This window comes from Prionailurus viverrinus, chromosome D2 (assembly GCF_022837055.1).
Source record: "Prionailurus viverrinus isolate Anna chromosome D2, UM_Priviv_1.0, whole genome shotgun sequence".
Lineage (NCBI taxonomy): Eukaryota > Metazoa > Chordata > Mammalia > Carnivora > Felidae > Prionailurus > Prionailurus viverrinus.
In genome coordinates, this window is record NC_062571.1 from 31,805,045 (window position 1) to 31,821,620 (window position 16,576).

The 16,576-nt window shown below is 46.5% G+C and overlaps 1 protein-coding gene across 7 annotated transcripts in view; it reads right to left on the bottom strand.

The window, feature by feature from the left end:
* The window catches only part of LRRC20 (leucine rich repeat containing 20), a 117,808-nt gene that overhangs the window by 52,764 nt on the left and 48,468 nt on the right, over positions 1-16,576 (bottom strand). Inside the window, exon 2 of one of the 7 annotated variants that reach the window (XM_047824854.1) lies at positions 11,967-12,109. The exons of the other annotated variants lie outside the window; for them this stretch is intronic. The gene's annotated coding sequence lies outside the window, so the exon portion shown is untranslated. The remainder of the gene's footprint in view (positions 1-11,966; positions 12,110-16,576) is intronic. 7 annotated transcript variants of the gene reach the window in all.

Here is a 16,576-nt window from a genome sequence, read left to right on the forward strand (position 1 = left end):
AGTACTAAGTGTGGTGACATAGTACCAGGCAGGTGCACAGTGAGGATGCTGCTTCTCTGCACCTCCTCCAGTCTACCCTCCCCTTCCTCTAGCCAAATCCTCTCTAGGCTTCAAGGCCAGCCCCCATCCCACCTCTTTGAAAATCTGCCCGGATCACCCCTGTGACTGGGGATCGCCCTCCCACCTCTGAACTCCAGGAGCACCACCCAACTCAGACAGCACTGTCCCATGTCTCTGCAAACTCTTGTCTTGTCCCCAAAGAGGCCAGACACCCCCAGGCCCCTAAGGCTCTAAAGATTGCTCCAAAATAAATATGCAAAATTCAACTAATATTCCTACATGCCAGCAATAAAATATAGTTTTTAAAGAGCCCATTCTGAACAGCAACAATAATGCGAAGTCTATCAAAATAATCATAATTGAAGCCCTTCTCCCTCATCTGCCTCACAGACTGTCTACTCTCGCTCTAAGAGCAGCTCAAATGTCACCTCCTCTAAGAAGCCTTCTCTGGCTGCTCGAAGCAGTTAGTTGCTCCAGCCTCTGAGTCTCACAGAGCACGAATGGGACCTCTTCATCCTGATTGTGTTCACCTCTCTCTTTGTGTCTGCTTTCCCACTGGACCAGGAAGGCCTCCAGAGCACAGGGCCAGCAGTGCCCAGCAGGCTCGGAGGGCAAGGCAGGGGTACTGGTGACCTCACTGAGCTGGTCTGAGAAAAGAAAGGGGACAGGTGGGGTAAGGGCAGAAGTCCAGATGGCTGAGGATCTGCAGGAGTCCTCTGCAGGGCGTCCTGGTAAGAAGTGCCTTTACTGCTTCCCCTGGTCCAGGGCTGTGCCAGGTGCCTCTAGCCCTGCCGCCATCCAGTGTCAGGTGCCGGCCCTTACGTCAGCTGGTAGGGCTGGCAGAAGAGAGTGAGAGGTCCTGGCAGGGAGGAATGAATCCCCACAAGTCAGGCTTTCCGTCCAGGGAGACCAAGGTCTGGAAATGGACTGGCTCTGTGGGCTCAAAGTTTAGGGCAAGCTGGGGATTCTAGAAAGGGCAAACACTTCCAAACAATGAGTACCCTAGCGCTTCGTGCCAGATGCGCAAAGGGCTAGAAAGGAGTCTTTGTTGTGCCTGTAAATCCAACAGCCCCTTTGGGTAAAAGCGACAGATCTCCTTCAAGCTAGAAGCAACATCAAGGAAAACGTCAGAGGCTTTCCCTTTAAAACGAAGAGCAAAGTGGGGCGCCTGGGTGGCGCAGTCGGCTAAGCGTCCGACTTCAGCCAGGTCACGATCTTGCGGTCCGGGAGTTCGAGCCCCGCGTCAGGCTCTGGGCTGATGGCTCGGAGCCTGGAGCCTGTTTCCGATTCTGTGTCTCCCTCTCTCTCTGCCCCTCCCCCGTTCATGCTCTGTCTCTCTCTGTCCCAAATAAATAAAGACACGTTGAAAAAAAAAATAAAACGAAGAGCAAAGTAAGGACGCCTTCCCACACCAGTATCCCTGAATATGGTCTTGGAAGTTCTGGCCAAAGAAACAGAAAACAAACACTGGAAACAGAACGATTATTATGTGCACATGAAATGGCCGCATAACCTCCAAAAACCAAAGTAGGCATCTGACAAACTATGCAAATGAAAAAAAGTCTCAGCGAAATGGCTCATCAAAATAAAAGCACAAGATTCAGTAATATTCCCATATGCCAGCAATAAAATATAATTTTTAAGGATCCTATTTCAAATAGCAATAATAATATAGAATATATAGAGATAATCAGAATGGAAAATGTATCTGACCAATATTAATAAAAGTATAAAAGTTCACAAAGGTATCTTTAAAAATAGATTTGTATGTGAAGATACAGAACATGCTCGTTAACGACCAACAACTGAAATGAGATTTTTTTTTCCAGAAATCAGTTTATAGATGGTTTCATGTAATTCCTGCTCAAAAGTCATAAAGTTTTTTTAACTTTAAAATCCAAAACCACTTTTTGGGGTGCCTGGGTGGCTCAGTTGGTTAAGCATCTGACATCAGCTCAGGTCATGATCTCATGGCTTGTGAGTTCGAGACCCGCATTGGGCTCTGTGTTGACAGCTCGGAGCCTAGAGCCTGCTTCGGATTCTGTGTCTCCCTCTCTCTCTCTCTGCCCCTCCCTCACTCATGTTCTTTCTCTCTCTCTCTCAAGAATAAATAAACATCAAAAAAAATTTTTTTAATCCAAAACCATTTTTTGAAATGGTTTAAATTTCATCTAGGGGAATAAGCAAGCAAGTTCTCCCTAAAAAAGAAGAAGATAGAGCATAACCAGTATTATAAGGCTACAATTAATTAAACAGAGGACAACAACCTCCCTACACCATACACAAAAATAAACTCAAAATGGGCAAAAGACCTAAACATAAGACAGGAAGCCATCAAAATCCTAGAGGAGAAAACAGGCAACAACTTCTGTGACCTCGACTGCAGAAACTTCTTACACTTGTCTCCAGAGGCAAGGGAAACAAAAGCAAAAATTAACGACTGGGACTTCATCAAGATAAAAAGCAAAGGAAACAATCAACAAAACTAAAAGGTAACCAAAATGGGAGATGATACTTGCAAATAACATATCAGATAAAGGGCTAATATCCAAAATCTATAAAGAACTTCTCAAACTCAATACCCCAAAAACAAACAACCCAGTGAAGAAATGGGCAGAAGACACGAATAGACACTTTTCCAAAGAAGATATCCAGATGGCTAGCAGACGCATGAAAAGATGCTCAACGTCACTCATCATCAGGGAAATACAAACCAAAACCACAATGAGATACCACCTCACGCCTGTCAGAATGGCTAACATGAACAACTCAGGCAACAACAGGTGTTGGCGAGGATGCGGAGAAAGAGGATCTCTTTTGCGCTGCTGGCAGGAATGCAAACTGGTGCAGCCACTCTGGGAAACCGTATGGAGGTTCCTCAAAAGGTTAAAAGTAGACTACCCTATGACCCAGCAATTGCACTGCTAGGTATTTAACCAAAGGATACCAAAATGCTGATTCGAAGGGACACATATACCCCAATGTTTATAGGAGTGCTATCGACAATAGCCAAATATGAAAAGAGCCCAAATATCCATCGAATGATGAATAAAGAAAAGGTGGTATGTACGTATGTATGTGTGTGTGCGTATACACATATACATATATACATGTGTATACATGTATATGTGTGTGTATACGCACACACACACACAATGGAATATTTGATGAAAAAGAATGAAATCTTGGGGTGTCTGGGTGGCTCAGTTTGTTGAGAGTCCAACTTCGGCTCAGGTCATGATCTCACAGTTCATGAGTTTGAGTCCCACATCAGGCCTACTGCTGTCAGCACAGAGCCGGTTTTGGATCCTCTGTCCCCCTCTCCCTCTGCTTCTCTCTCTCTCTCTCAAAAAATAAACATTAAAAAAGAAAAAGAATGAGGGGTGCCTGGGTGGCTCAGTCAGTTAAGCATTCAACTTCAGCTCAGGTCATGACCTTGTGGTTCGTGGGTTTGGACCCCACATCAGGCTCTGTGTTGACAGCTCAGAGCCTGAAGCCTGTTTCGGATTCTGTGTCTCCCTCTCTCTCTGTCCCTCCCCAGATTGTGCTCTATTTCTCTCAAAAATAAACAAACATTGGGGCGCCTGGGTGGCGCAGTCGGTTAAGCGTCCGACTTCAGCCAGGTCACGATCTCGCGGTCCGTGAGTTCGAGCCCCGCGTCGGGCTCTGGGCTGATGGCTCGGAGCCTGGAGCCTGTTTCCGATTCTGTGTCTCCCTCTCTCTTTGCCCCTCCCCCGTTCATGCTCTGTCTCTCTCTGTCCCAAAAATAAATAAAAACGTTGAAAAAAAAAATTTAAAAATAAATAAATAAATAAACGTTAAAAAAAATTTTTTTAATGAAATCTTGCCATTTGCAACAATGTGGATAGAACTAGAATGTATTATGCTAAGTGAAATAAGTTAGTCAGAGAAAGACAAAATACCATATGATTTCACTCATATGTGGAATTTAAGAAACACAACAGATGAACAGAGGGGAAAGGAAGGAAAAATAAGATAAAAACAGAGAGGGAGGCAAACCATAAGAGACTCTTAAATACAGAGGACAAACTGAGGGTTGCTGGAGGGGAGGTGGCTGGGGGCATGGGCTAAATTTAGGGTGATGGGCACTGATGAGGATACTTGTTGGGATGAGCACTGGGTGTTCTATGTAAGTGATGAATCACTAAATTCTACTCCTGAAACCACTATTACACTATATGTTAACTAACTTAAATTTAAATAAAATTATAAAGCACAAAGAAAAATAGATTATAGAAAGAAAATAGTCCAGAAAATGTAGTCCATAAATAATATGTCATGATTTAATAAGTGCTAAAGAAGGCCTCACAAATAAATTGGGGAATGGGAGGATTAATAACTGATATCAGAATAACCAATTAATAGTTCTGGGAAGGGGCACCTGGGTGGCTCAGTGGGTTAAGCATCCGGCTTCAGTTCAGGTCATGATCTCACGGTTCATGAGTTCGAGCCCTGAGTCCAGCTCTGTGCTGACAGCTCAGAGCTTGGAGCCTGCTTCGGATTCTGTGTCTCCCTCTCTCACTCTGCCTCCTCCCCCACTCAGACTCTGTCTCTCTCTCAAAAATAATTTATTTAAAAATTTAAAAAGTAAAAAAAAAAAATTTATAAAAAAAATAGTTCTGGGAAAACAAAATAGAGACTCTCGATTAACCTAAGAATCAAAGTAAACTCTACAGAGAATTACACTTGAAATATTTTTTGAAATCAAACAACAAAAAAAATCAGAAGTAAACAGAACTTAATATTTATACAACCTCTGAAGTGGAGATGATTTTCTAAACCTAGGAGCCATAAAAAAGTCACAAAGATCAACAAATCTAACTGTATAAAACATACAGAACACCCGGATACTTAAAAAAATAAGACAGACTGTGAAAAGGATCTATAAGTAGAATAAAGATTTATCTTTAGGGGCGTCTGGGTGGCTCAGTTGAAAGAGAACATGACTCTTGATCTTAAGGTCATGAGTTCAAGTCCCACCAGGCTGAGTGTAGAGATTATGTAAATAAATAAAAAAAACTTTAGAGGCGCCTGGGTGGCTCAGCCAGCTCAGCCGGTTGAGCGGTTAAGCGTCTGTCTTCAACTCAGGCCATGCATAATCTCATGGTTCGTGGGTTTGAGCCCCTCGTTGGGCTCTGTGCTGACAGCTCAGAGCCTGGAGCCTGTTTTGGATCCTGTGTCTCTCTCTGTCTCTGTCCTTCCCCGCTCACGCCATTTCTCTCTCTCAAAAAAAATTTATCTTTATTTAAATAAATTTATCTTTATTAAAAAGATAATGATCTATCTATAAATTATTTATCTTTTAAAAAAAAATTATATTATTTAAAATTCTCAATGTAATTCAATTTAAAAAATTAAGACCACCAAAGAGAGAGATAAGAAAAGAATATAAGATGTTAACAAGGGGTGAGGGGGGCGAGGGGAATATAATTAGTAAACGGATAAACCTATGGCTTTTGAAATGTATTGCCAAACTGCTTTCCAGAGTATTTATGCCAATTAATACACATTCTGCCCAATAAGTAAATGGATCATTAGAAAAAAATCTTTGCTAATATGAACAGGGGACATGACATCCCTTGCTTTAATCAACTCTTTCAATAATGAGACTGATTATCATTCATGGTTAATTAACCATTTCTATCTCCCTTGTGGCAAGGCTTGCTCACGTCTCTTGCTATTTTTCTATTTGGAGTTCTTGCATTCCAACCCCTACCTCCCAAATGTTGCTAGAGCTTCTTTTTAAAAAAAAAAAATTTTTTTTTTTTACATTTATTTATTTTTGATAGAGACAGAGCACAAGTGGGGGAGGGGCAGAGAGAAGGAGGCACAGAATCGGAAGCAGGTTCCAGGCTCTGAGCTGTCAGCACAGAGCCCGACGCAGGGCTCAAACTCACACACCTCGAGATCATAACCTGAGCCGAAGTCAGACGCCTAACCGACTGAGCCACCCAGGCGCCCCAAGCTTCTTAAAGAGTATTATCAACCTACGTTCATTCATGGTTTTTCTTGTTTAATGGTTCAAGTTATGGCATATAAAAAAACAGCTATTTATTTATTTAGAGCTTGAGTGGGGGAGGGGCGGGGAGAGAGAGAGAATCCCAAAAAGGCTCCGCACTGTCAGCACAGAGCCAGATGTGGGCCTGATCTCACAAATCATGAGATCATGACCTGAGCCGAAGTCAGACACTCAACCGACTGAGCCACCTAGGTGCCCCTCAATTTATACCATTTTAAAAAGCAGAATAAAAAAAAATTATATGTGCACTGTAATACGTGTAAAACTAGGTAAAAAAAAAAAAGTACATATGCCTGGGAAACAAGATCAAAAGGAAAATAACCAGAATTTTCAACAGCAATGACAAAGGATGGGAGCAATTTATTACTACTTATAGTCCTGCTGCTTATTTTGCCTAAAATAAGCAAAGTACCACTATATATTTAAATAAAAATATTTTAAGTATATATAGTGATAATTTACTTTTAAAACAAAATTTATTTATTATAAACATACCTTTTATTAGAAAAAAAAAAAACTTGGCAAATTCAAGTATAAACTGAGAGCAGCCAGCTCCTCACCAGTAAGAGAAACAAGAAAGCTCCATAAAAGAAAGAAATTCTGTACTGGATTTTACTGGATTGGAGATGGAACTGTACTGGATATGAGATGGAACTTTCGGGGCTCAGGCACCGAGAATCAATTGTGCAATGCACCCCCGCTCCCCACAGTGGTGAGAGAGTGTTCACGATGCATGCGGAGGAAACATAAAGCCACAAGGCCATTCAAGTTACTTCCAAGGGTCCTCACAGCAGCTGTCTTCCCCAAGTACATCCAGCCCAGAAACGTCCAGTCCCACAACCTCCTTCCTCCACCCGGGCTACCCACACACCATTCCAACCTCACACCCCCTTTCCAGTCTCCAATTCAAGTAACACGGGCCTGTGCAGCCTCCTCTGGACAACCAGCCGAAGTCACAGAAGCATATGGCCACCACATCTGAAGGGTGCCAAGGGGGCCTGGAATATATCCACACCTGCTGCTTTCATTTACTCTCCCAAATAGCCCTACTGTGTGCCAGGCAGTGCTCTGCACTGTACCTAGTGACTTCCCTAGGATCTTTTTCGTTCTCAGGGATGTTCCATCCAACCTCTGACCGCAGAACTGCCCACCAGTGGCTGGTGCAAACATGCCCGCCCCATCCAGGCCACATCACCAGCCACTAACACTGCATGGGGACTCTAATCCCTGCTGAGAGGACAGGTCCACGATCTCGGGAACAGTTCTCTGTGGTCCCTGGGAAAAACATACGGAGATCCAGGTCCCAGACATGCTGAAGCAGATCTCAGCCTTGCCCAGTCATCTTCCTATCCGTGCACAAGGAGCAATATACTTCATGTTCGTTCCTTGGGGGTGGGGCTAACAATAACCATAGATAGTACCGCTTACTATTTCACACATGCTAGGCTCTAAGAACTATCTCCTCTCTATATTCATGAGGAAACTGCAATTAAGTGACTTGGCCAAGGTCATACAGCTAAAAGGGAAGTAAGATTTAAGTTTATTTATTTATTTTGAGAGAGACAGAGAAAGCGAGTGGGGAGGGGCAGAGGGAGAGGAGAGAGAGAATCCCAAGCAGACTCCATGCTGTCAGTGCAGGGCCCGATACGGGGCTCGATCTCATGAACCGTGAGATCATGACCTGAGCCTAAATCAAGACTTGGATGTCCAACCTACTGAGCCACCCAGGTACCCCAGGGGAGTAAGATTTGGATAGTTAGGCTGTTCCAGAAGCCCTGGGTCCTAACCAATCTACTATCCTACCCCCTTGAGTTAAGAAGTACCTAGGTACCTGCCTGTAGGCTGAGCCAAAGAAAGGGGAGTCTATGCAGAGCATCTCAAAGGGAAACCGGGGCCTTCCCTAAAAGAAATCTTTGTAGTTCAGAGCCTGTGATTCTGGGGACAGAGGCCAGTCATCTTTTGTTCTCAGGAAATTCATCTCAGGTCTAATTCAGAGGATGGGCACCATCTATCCCCGCTACACATGTCTGCAGTAGAGAAAAGCGTCCTTAGCTGGCCCAGAGAACACAGCAAGCATATGGCTAGGAGTCAGGTCTCACCTAAGGGAGGGGGTACCCCACCCAGGAAAGAGAAGACCCAGACTGGACACAGGTGAGTAATCCTCAGGAAGCCATGGGATGTCTTCAAGAAGGGGGTCCCATTCTCTATGAATCCTCAGAGCTGACAGTACAGGAATAGTGCACCAGTCGTAAAGAAAAGGCTCCCACGTGAGGAAGTGAGTGCCACATGCTGGGGTATGATCAAGCACTCACCGCACAGAGGATTCGCGAACCACATGGAGGCCAGGGGATCTCACAGATCTCATTTTCACTCAACTCAACCAAACAAACATAGCTAACGTCACTGAGTGTTTAGTATGTGCCAGAAACGTAATAGGCACTTCTCATATATGAACTCATTAAATTCTCGTAACAACCATGAGCTATCCTCACAGGTGGAAAGTGAGGCCCGTGTTGACAGTAAATTGCCCAGGGTCATTTTGGCAAGGTACTGAAGGACAAAGAATGTGAATGCGAAGATTCCAGTAGGGTGACCAACTTGTCCTGGTTTGCCCAGAACATTCCCAATGTTGGCACTGAAAGCCCTGCATCCTGGGGGATCGTTCTGCAGTCCGGGCCATTCAGGAGAGTTGGTCACCCTTGATTCAGGCTGGATGCTAATGGATGAGAGATTATGAGAGCCAGAGAGGAAAGAGGGAAGGCAACCCAGGTGTGGGCAAAGGCATGAACAAAGGCCCAGAGGCCTTTTATTCTCTGGGACTCCCATCTTTGAGCCCTGCCTTGTTCTATATCTTCCTGGAGCCTCACTCTTGCTCAGCGAGTCCTCAGAGGGGAAGGCTCTGGCATAGGAGCACTTCATGCTACTTGGTGGTGAGTGCATGCCCACAGACCTCAACCGGGAGCTCAGGGGGACTAACAACAGGAGACAACACCAGCATCTGGACAGCAGCTGGGTTCAAGCATGCCTTTCCCCGGTGCCCTCCCCCAGTGCTGATACCTGAGCTGCAGCAGAGAATAGGGAAGCTTGCAGAAAGGCACTGTAATAAACACGAGACAAAATTATCTTCATAATTGTAATTATTATTGCAAGGAGGCCAAACTGCATCTCCCTAAACTTCTAATTAGGACAGTGCTTTGTGTTAATAAAGCAACTTTCAGTCACAAGGCACAGGTCTTCCTGTGGTTTAACCTTTAATGGTTATCTTGTTAATTCTAATGAATGCCTATGAAAAGTAACTGTAGGCAGAAGCAGGGCAAAAGAAGCAAAATCCAAGTAAACAAAACCTACTGCAGGAAGCCAGGAGGGCTGGGACAAATTCGTGTTGTTTCTCAGAAACACAGGATTCTGACCCCTGCGCAGTCTGGGCTGAGAGCAGGGCCTGGTGACAGGTCCCTTCAGGGGTGGGAGGGGGGCGGGAGCAGAGAGGGTGGTGGCGCTCCCTGCCAACCCAGGTACAGGCCCAAAGGAACAAGTGTCAGGGACTCAAGCTGGTGTGCCCATGGGCTCCATGGCCTGGCCAAGAAGCAGGACTCCCAAAGCTACAGGAGGAGACCTGGGGCCGGTGTGACCTATTCCCGCCCAGAATGTGTTTCCCCATAATCTTTTGCAAAGAATCTCAGAGTTGGAAGGAGACTGGAGGTCATTTAGCCCATGTTTTCCAAACTTCCCAGTAGGAATCATGTGGAGGGGCTAGTCCTGGACTAGCCTGCTTAATTCATCTGGGATGACCAGCAGGGAATCTGTGTGTGTGTATGTGTGTGTGTGTGTGTGTGTGTGTGTGTGTGTGTGTGTGTGTGTGTGTATTTTTAAATCTTTATTTATTTTTGAGAGACAGAGAGACAGAGTGCAAGCCGGGGAGGAACAGAGGGAGACACAGAATCCGAAGCAGGCTCCAGGCTCTGAGCTATCAGCACAGAGCCCGATGTGGGGCTTAAACTCACGAACTGCAAGTTCATGACCTGAGCCAAAGTTGGACACTCAACCGACTGAACCACCCAGGTGCCCCAGGGAATCTGTGTTTTTAATAAATGCTCCCAGATGATTCTTACCAATAAGCAAACCTGGGAAACACTAATGTAGCTTCTAATCACAGACTTGAAATTCTCATAATGTTTCCACCAGAGGACTTAAAGTTCTCCTTGAATACCTCTGGTGATGGAGAGCTCACTCTCCCTTCTACAGAATAGTTTTAACTATCAGAAAGTTCTCTCATGAACTACATGATAACTGCTACTCTGTCCTCTTGGATCACACATAGTCGATCTGCCTTGGCATGACAATCCTTTACATCAAGGAGGATAAAGGGCATTATAAGCTTTTCTCCAGGCAAAAATATCCCAGAAGCCTTCAATCCCCATGGCCTTAGATGCTCCCTCTAGAGAGTCAGGACTGGCCCAACTCAGAGCCTGCCCCAACCAGAACTTACTTACTCCTGCGCAGTGTTTTAGTCTGTAACACACGACCGGAGCCACTATTCATTGATGCCAACCGTGTGCGGGAAACTGTGCTTACGGCTTTAGATTCACAATTTCATCTACTCTTCATAATTCTGCTGCTTACCTCTATTTAACAGAGAAGGAAACCGAGTCACAGAGAAGTTAAAAGCCTGGATTGGTCAAGGTCATGTGATTTACCCAAGGTCACCCAGCTACTGAGATAATAATTAACATTTATAAAGTGCTTCCTGTGTGCAAATCATTGACCTCAGCATTGTCACATTAACCCTTAATCTCCAAACCAGCTCCATGGTGGCCACTATCATTACCATCCCTGTTTTTAGGGGAAGAGTCTGGGGCGCAGAGCCACAGGTCTTGGCTAGTAAGTGGCAGAGCCGGCTTTCAGTGCGTGACCCTGACCACCGCGCACACTGCCTGCCTAGAACAGAGAACTCTCAGTACAGAAGGCTGCTCTGAAATACAACCGGAGGCTGTATTTCCAATGAGCAGACCGATCTTCCAAGGTCTGGTGGATTCCTGTGGACACTGGTACACTGCAGCTACATGAACTGTGCTAAGGGGACTTAGAATTGAAAGAGCTAGTAGAAGAATTATCTGACATCCAGAGCCTGGATGTGTCACTATCGGCCGTGGGACCGCAGGCAGGCTGCTCTGGGTCGCTCTCATGCCTTTGGTTTGCATCCCATGCCACCTTTGGAACCCATCATCCCTGAGACCCCTCGTGGCTGCCACTGTGGATTCTAGCTGGTGGTTTTCAGACGTGGCGATACAGGAGTCACCTGGGGAGCTTTATAGACTCTTGATGTGCGAGTCTCACTCCCAGAGACTCTGACCTAATTCGTATGAGCTGGGGCTTGGGAATCCGCGGGTTCCAAAGCTCTCCTGGTGATTCCACTCTGCAGCCACAGTGGGGAACTCCACACTATTCCACTGCCTCTCAAACCACGATGTGCACACAGACTACTGGGCACCTGCTAAGGCAAGGCTGCTGTTGCTGCAGGTCTGGGATGGGGCCTGGGATTCTGCATTTCTACCAGGCATGTCCAAGGACCACTTTCAGTAGCAAGGGCCAGGTCAACACAGTGGTTCTCAGAGTGGGATCCCTGGACCTATGGAAACAGCATCACCCCAGAACTTGTCAGAAAGGCACATTCTCAGATCCCAGCCCAGACCTATAGGATCAGAAGCTCTAGGAGCAGGTCCCGGCCACCTGTGGTTGAACAAGCCCTCCAACTCTGATGCCCGCTCCTGTCCGAGAACTGCTGGCACAGAGGGCCTAGGCCTCCCACCAGCAGCGGTTACTGGCCCTGACTAAGGACAATGTGGTAGCAATAGTGACAGTCACTCACGGTTAGTGAGAGCTGGCCGGTCCGGGGCTTGTGTAGGGAGCTGAGGTTTGCCCTGTGTGCCTCCTGCTTCCCCTAGACCAGGCTATTTCAAAACACAGCCACTGTCTTCATTCTTCTCTCTGGCCTTGTTCATGTTTCCAGCTCTGAAAGAGGCACAGGCAACCCTTGGTGAGGAAGAAGCCATGGGCTAGACTCAGGAGGCCCCCGTTCTCGCCCCAGCCCCTCTGCTTTCAGCCACGGAGTCCGAGAGAAACAGCTTCTCCAAGGGCCCTGTCTCCTCTCTGTAAAAGGAAAGTTGGAACTATGAGATTTGGGGCATTTCAGCCGGGCTGACATTCTGTGGCTCCACGATTTTACTAAACAGTGGCCCTTGGGCCAATGCTCCTGTCAAAAAGGACAGGCTGCAAGCTGCAATCAAATGTTTCTGAACTGTCTGCCTTAGAACATGCTAGAATGTGCACTGCAGTGGGGAGAACTGAGGCTTGCTGAAGTTGGTTACCCATGCCCACGAGTACAGAGCCGGAATTAGAATCCAGAGTAACCCAACCCCAAAGCTCACGGTCTTTCCACGACACATTACTATACACTATACTACGATACTATGCTTACTCTCCCTACCATGGTCAGAAGACAGTCCTGGAAACAAAGAGCCCTATTAATCACAGCTTGTCTCATATGGTACTTCCCATGTACCATATGTACCCGTGCACCTAAGCCTGAGACTTTTCTAAGCACCTGACATACTCTAATTTAAAAACCCGCGAGATAGGTATTCTTATGCTCATCCCCATTTTATCATCATGGAAACTGACGCACAATGCATAAAGAGAAGAACCACAGCTCTAAGCCAGGCTGTCCAGCTCCCCTGCCCTGAGAGAGTTCAGTTTAACAGCACAAGACGTGGGATCGTGTGAGGGCATCAGAACAGAGGCCCAGTGCGGCATGGGGCTCTCGTCCAAGAGGCTGATGGAGAAAAAAAGATTTTTCTGGAACACGAAAATGAAAAAGTAGACCGGTGCCTGCACCCCTTCCAGAAGACCAAACTCTCAGCACCTCCAGGTATGCTCAGGAGCCAGGGGTGGGGGCCGGCATACTGGAACAAGAAGCAAAACCACAGACGGCCGGGCCTCCGTGACTCGGCTGCCGGTCCCTGAAATGCCACTTGGTCTCCAGGGCTGGGGGGTGCAGGACACCAAGGGCCAGCAAAACACACCAGTCATCAAGGACAGGCACCGGCGCCCCACTGCACACAATCTGCCGGGATTTTAACAGTTACCTGTGCATGGTGTTTACCGAGCTAACTAGCTCTGGAAGGTTTGAGAAAGGAGGCCTGGCACTACTCTCTCTTCACAAACCCCCTTCTCCACAGACGACTCTCAGGTGCAGGGATTCTGCTGCTGTTCAACTCCTGATCTCTAGTCTTTCCCTGTGTCATGCCCCCTGGAGAGAAAAGGTCACAGGAGGAGGAGATCACAGAGGACCGCAGAAGTCCAGAAAGTTCCAGCACAACAGCGTTTATGCTGGGCCCTGGCCGGTAGCCAGAGAAGAGCCGAAAGGCACTTCAGGATAAGGGGGAAGCGGGCATGGCATCTTCTGGGACGTGGGCAAACCATTTAATTTGAACGTGGCTATGGGTTTGGGGGAGTTGTTTCTTTTATTTCCTACTTTATAGATCTCCACGTTGTGTGATATTTTTATAACAAGCACTCATTACTTCTTACTAATATCCTCAATTTAAAGAGAGTGACATCCTTAGCATCCAGCTACCCATGGGAACGTCTTCCCTCAAGTACTAAGAACGCCGAGTCAGGGGAGATGGTCCTGAGGGGGACCAGGGGACGGGGGCTGCAAGACGCTGCACACACGGGAACCCAGATCTCAGAGGTACTTCCTCACCGACGACTGCAGAAGCCCCAGCCTTAACACGAGCGCAGGGTGAACCTCTGGTCCCCCCCCCCCCCCCCCCCCGCCGGAAGCCATCACACCAACCATCAGAACACGCTCTAGCCCCACGAGAGCCTAAAAAGGAAGAGGTGGCCGCAGGGGAGGCCTGAGAGCTCACTCTTCCTCAGGATCCAAAGCAAGGCTTTCCTCTACTGGGTCTTTTCTGCCATGAGATCTCAGGCAAGTTACTTAACCCCTGCCTCAGTTTCCCTTTCAATAAAATGAGAACAAAATTCATGCAAAAACCTGTATGTGCACATTCACAGCAGCATTATTCACAGTAGCCAGAAAGCAGAAATAGCTCAAACGTCTATCAATGGAGCAAAGGATGGACAAGATGTGCTATCTCCAGACAACGCAACATCACTTGGCCCTAAAAAGGGACAAAGTACTGACAGGACACAGATGAACCTTGAAAACGGCAGGCTGCGTAAAAGAAACCAGTCACAAAAGGCCACATACTGTATCATTCCATTGCTGTAAAATGTCGAGAATATGCGAATCCATCAAAACAGGAAGTAGACCGTCAGGGGCTGGCGGGGAGAGGGGAAAAACAGGGAATGACCACTTAACGGGTACAGGGTTTCTTTTGGGGGTGATGGTGAATCTGATCAAAAAAACAGAATGTTGCCCTTTAAAATGGAGGGTTTGACAAATATGAATTATTCCTCAGTTAAGAAAAAATGGGAACAAGACAACCCAACTAACTAATAGGGTTGTTCTGAGCAGGAAATAAAATGTCCTCGAGGGGCTCAGCGCGGAGGGCGGCAGGTGGCCTCGCTCAAGGGACAGGAGGCGCTGCCGCGGGCATGCAGACACCGCTTCTATGTGGGAATCCGTTACAAGCATGGGCTTCAGCCTGTGCCCAGCCGCAGGAGGGAGGCCTGGCCGTCCCCTGCTGGAACAGCCTCACAACAAGGAGACAACCGTGCACGGTGCTGCAGGGCCTGGGACTTGCCAAAACAACCCCTCGTCTTCCTGGCAAGCGAGCCAATCAACAAAGACCTATATTTAATTAAAATCAGAAGCAAATAAATCCCACACAGAATACAACCAAATGACACACAGTAACCGTCTGAGATATTAAATTGTTTTAATTTAATAGATAACTCACTGCCAACATGTTGAGACAAAAGGGAATAGAAACAGCAGTCACAGTGATGCCTACGGTGTGGTCACCAACACCTCTGAAGCAACCATACCCGGCCCAAGCAGAGGCCACACACTGAGCCAGGCCCTGGAGAAGGGCTGGACAGGCCCTGAAGTCTTCTGCAAAGATAGCAGCGGCCAACACCGACTGAGCACCCTCTCTGGACAATCCCGAGAACCACCTCTGAGGGAGGCCGTTGTTATCAGTTTCCTTTTGCAGATAAGGAAACTAAGGCTCAGAGAGGTTAAGAGTTTGTTCAGGGTCACACAATAAGTAAAGATGGGGTGGAGCTTGACTTCCTCTGAGGATGTTGCCCTCCAGAGTGAGTCTGGAGACCTGGATTCTGATATGCCGCTGCCCTTATCAAGTCACCTCGGGCAGGTCACTTGAACCTTAAGCTCCTCATGTGTAAAATACAAAGAATGAACTTGGCTCGTTTCTCTCCATGTGTGGAACACACAAAATTGGTGACTACAGACCAGACTTCTGAAAACAGTGTACCCATGAATCACCTGGAGGTCTTGTCCTGAATCTGTGGGTCTGGGGTGGGCCCTAGGAATCTGCATTTCTAATGAACTTCTTGGCGATGCTGATATTGTTTCTTTGAGAACCAGGACTTGGATGGTAATCACAATACAAACGACAATGAGCCAGGTGGTGAAATTTCCTATTTCAAACTCTCAGTCCAGAGCTGCTCATCACCCCTTTCATCTTTGCTTTCCCCCTTTTTCATTTTATTTGTTTTTATTTATTTTTTTAACTTTATTTAGAACTTATTTAAAATTTTATTGGGGGGGGGAGGGGCAGAGAGAGAGGGAGAGAATCCCAAGCAGGCTCCACACTGTCAGCGTAGAACCCGACGTGGGGCTTGATCTCATGAACTGTGAGATCACGACCTGAGCCGAAATCGAGTCAGACACGGATCCAACCGACTGAGCCACCCAGGCACCCCTGCTTTACCCCCTTTTCAACGAAGGAGCAGATGTGAGCCAACACATATACCTAAGATTTCGTAATGGCATTTTGTTTTCATATTTATTTTTATGGTTATCAACTATTTATGAGAAATTATATTGATTTTCCATTTGTAGTAATGATATAGAGGCCTTTTTAAAATTGTATTAAGCTAATTTCCTTTAAAGAAAAACGTTAAGTAATATAATCATGACTAATACTTTTATAGCACTGAGTATATGCTGGCCTCCATTCCAACGTGTACTGGGATAACATAATTTTCATCCTTACAACTCTACAAAGTGAGGACCTTTTAGAGACGAGAACACTGAAACTTAACTGAGATCAGACTTAACTTGATCACAGAGATCAAGTAACTTGCCCAAGGTCACACAAGTGGCAGAGCGAGGTTTCCAATCAGGGCAGCCCAACTTCAGAGTCGACCACGTTATTCCACCTACGGAAGAGGACAGCTGGCCCTCCGACATGGCAAGGACTGTGAAGGTCACCTGCAACACGGTCGAAGGGAGGTGCACGCTTGTTTCTTGCTGGCAAAAATAGT